The sequence below is a fragment of the Physeter macrocephalus genome, chromosome 8, assembly GCF_002837175.3.
Source record: "Physeter macrocephalus isolate SW-GA chromosome 8, ASM283717v5, whole genome shotgun sequence".
NCBI classification, from domain to species: Eukaryota; Metazoa; Chordata; class Mammalia; order Artiodactyla; family Physeteridae; genus Physeter; species Physeter macrocephalus.
This window is the reverse complement of record NC_041221.1, coordinates 44,773,973-44,777,316: the sequence shown is the minus strand read 5'-3', so window position 1 is coordinate 44,777,316 and position 3,344 is coordinate 44,773,973. Positions and strand designations below refer to the sequence as shown.

The 3,344-nt window shown below is 46.5% G+C and overlaps 1 pseudogene; it reads left to right on the top strand.

The window, feature by feature from the left end:
• On the top strand, nucleotides 1–2,073 carry LOC102981895 (signal transducing adapter molecule 1-like; annotated as a pseudogene).
• The last annotated feature ends 1,271 nt before the right edge of the window (nucleotides 2,074–3,344 follow it).

The following is a 3,344-nucleotide window of genomic DNA, read 5'->3' as shown; positions in this document are numbered from 1 at the left end:
ATGCCTCTCTTTGCCACCAATCCCTTCGATCAGGATGTCGAGAGAGCAACCGGTGAGATGAACACTGCTGAGGCCTGGGGCCTCATTTTGGATATCCGTGATAAAGCCGGTCAGTCTCACGCTGGTTGTTATTGGATGGATTTAGAATAGTCTTTTGGGACGGTGTAGCCCCATCACCAAGGCCTAAACGCTCTGCTGCAGGGACTATCCACTTTGGTATGAGCTCTGACAGCTGTGTGAGCTTTGGGAGCCCTTCAACGTAGAGCTCGCAGTCACTTTTGGTCCAGCCTTGTGGGCAGCAGACCTCAGTGGACACCATGCAGACCTAAAGAGTGTCTTCGGTCTATTACGAGGAGGGTGAACCATAAAGATCCTCATGTGGCTATGCAGGCTCTGCCTTTTCTAGGAGCATGTGTATCAAATTGCGGCAAGATTTTTCACTTCGAAGTATGTTCAAGAGATTTTGTTAGTGAAGCAAGCAGTGTATTAAAGAAGTGTCACCCTAAAGTGTGTGAAAAATTAAAGCTTCTTATGGTTGAACGGACGGATGAATTTAAGAATCATCCACAGCTTAGTCTAATATCAGCAATGGTTAATAACCTTAAGGAACAAGGTGTTACGCTTCCAGAGTTAGTTACTTAACCCAGAATGGTTAAGTGACTTGCCCAGGGCCACAGCTAGTAGTTGACAGAGCTGGAACTAGGACACAGGCCTCCTGGCCCTCAGTCCAGTGTTCCTTCCACGACACGATCCTGCCTTCCGTTTGATATTGGCTGCAGAACAAGCAAAAGCAAGCCCGGCTCTGGTAGCTAAAGATCCTGGTACTGTAGCTAACAAAAAAGAAGAAGAAGGTTTAGCGAAAGCCATTGAGTTGTCACTGAAGGAACAAAGGCAGCAGTCAACCACCCTTTCCAGTTTGTATTCAGATATCTTTTTGTACTTCTTAGGATTGCTGGGTATATTAACATTTTGGGTCTTTTTAAACCCATTATTTTCCAGCCATTGAGTTGTCACTGAAGGAACAAAGGCAGCAGTCAACCACCCTTTCCAGTTTGTATCCAAGCACATCTCATCTCTCATCTAACCACCAACACGAAGGCCGAAAAGCTCGTGCTGTGTACGACTTGGAAGCTGCTGAAGATAAGGAGCTTACTTTTAAAGCGGGAGAAATTATTACAGTTCTTGATGACAGTGACCCCAACTGGTGGTAAGGTGAAACCCATCAAGGCCTGGGGTTATTCCCCTCTAATTTTGTGACTGCAGATCTCACTGCTGAACCAGAAGTGATTAAAACGGAGAAGAAGATGGTACAATTTAGTGATGATGTTCAGGTAGAAACGATAGAACCAGAGCCGGAACAAGCCTACATGGATGAGGATAAAATGGACCAATTGCTACAGATGTTGCAAAGTACGGATCCCAGCGATGATCAACCAGATCTGCCAGAGTTACTTCATCTTGAAGCCATGTGTCACCAGATGGGACCTCTCATTGATGAGAAGCTGGAAGATATTGATAGAGAACATGCAGAGCTCTCAGAACTCAGTGTTAAAGTGATGGAAGCCCTGTCCTTGTCTACCAAGTTAAGGAATGAAGATCCAATGTATTCCATGTATGCAAAATTACAGAATCAGCGGTATTATATTCAGTCACCTGGTGTTTCTGGTCCTCAGGTGTACCCAGGCCCTCCCCAGCGTGGTGCTTACCCGGTCGCAGGGATCGCACAGACGGGCCAGCTCCAGAGCTACAGCCTTCCCCCGGAGCAGCTGTCTTCCCTCAGCCAAGGAGCAGTGCCACTGCCCGCGAGCCCAGCCCTTTCCAGTCAGCAGGCTCAGGCTTCCGACCTCAACACAATGGGCCGTTCTGTTCAAGGCAGCACGTAGCCCAGCCAGGCTTCAGTGGACAGTCCTCTCTTGCCGCCACTGCCGCCCCCGTCGTCATGATATGCCAGACGCAGGGACCAGCCTGTCCCAGGTGCCGAACTATACTTTAACGTCAGCGCTGCCCCAGCCCAGAGGCAGCTATCAGCCACCTCCGCCCCAGCAGCCGTACTCGCAGAAGGCCCCGCTATAGGACTGGGATTCCTCTTTGTGGCAAACATCTGCTAAAGGCCGATGACAATGTTATGAGATTCTTTGATATCTTAAGATTTGGTTATCCTCAGCTTACAGGAATCGTATCTTGGTCGACAAGTTCCAATATTCAAGAAGGGAGACCTCTCTTCAATTTGCACTGACTTTTTAGAGGCCCTCCCCTCCCCCTCCCCCAGAGGAATGAACCTACTTACAACATTTAATTCCTTTCGTCATATGAAAGAATCAACGCAAGGTGATTTGGCTCGCAAAATTACCTGGTCTGCAAAGCAGTCAAGCTGGCAAGCACCGTTGTGGCAGATGTTGTGTGCATAGATCGCTGTGTGACTTCTCTCGTGGCCACTTTGAATCACAGTGGTGATCATGTGGATATATTTAACACTGTTAACTTAATTGACATTGCTGTTTTATGTTAATCATGAACAACGACCATGTTTCATAATGTTTTGTGTAAATTTAAGATAATTACACTGTCCTTTTAAACTGCAAGAGAACAAAGCTGTAGCATATGTACATGAAGGCATTATGTTGTCCATGTTTCAGTTTCCCATTAAACTGAACCTTCCTTGGAATAAAAAAAAAAACAAAAAACAAAAGCTAGAGCCCCAGTTTTCTGAGGCCTGGCCCCCGGATCTCTTTGCTACACTACAATATTTCCATGGATTATTGGAATCTCATAGACACCCAAAGGAGAGGGGCACTCTGTCCCACTAAATTGAAGCAAGAGCACAATTTCTTCAGGCATAACTGAGAAAGGCCTAGGTGGTTGCAGAAGCCCCAGCTTACAGAGCTGGGGAATGGACTCTGGCTTCCAGCAACATGGCTGACGGGAAATTCTGAAAAAATTTCCCTACAAAGACGTAGAAACACCGGGTACTATACACCAAGCATCTGGTTTTAAAAGCACAGTTAAACTTGTGAGAAAGTGAGATTCACAGGCAGCAAGAAAAAAAGTTGAAACCAGAGTGGCTAGCAGACCCTGAAGAATGGGGCTGCTTGGGACATCTGCTGATCCAGGGAGCTTGGTTCTCTGTGGGGGGACCACAGGCCTGTTGGGATGAGAACTGAGACCCTGGAGAAAGCTAGAGGTCTCAAACATCTACATTCTCAAGTCAAAAGTTGGGTTAGGAAAAAAAAATCCATCCTCTAGCAAAAACAAAGCCAACCAGGAAATGTCTCTATTTCAGCCTTGGTAAAGGCATGAAAAATGAAAACAAAGTAGGTCTTGCCTGTGAATTTATAATCCCAAGC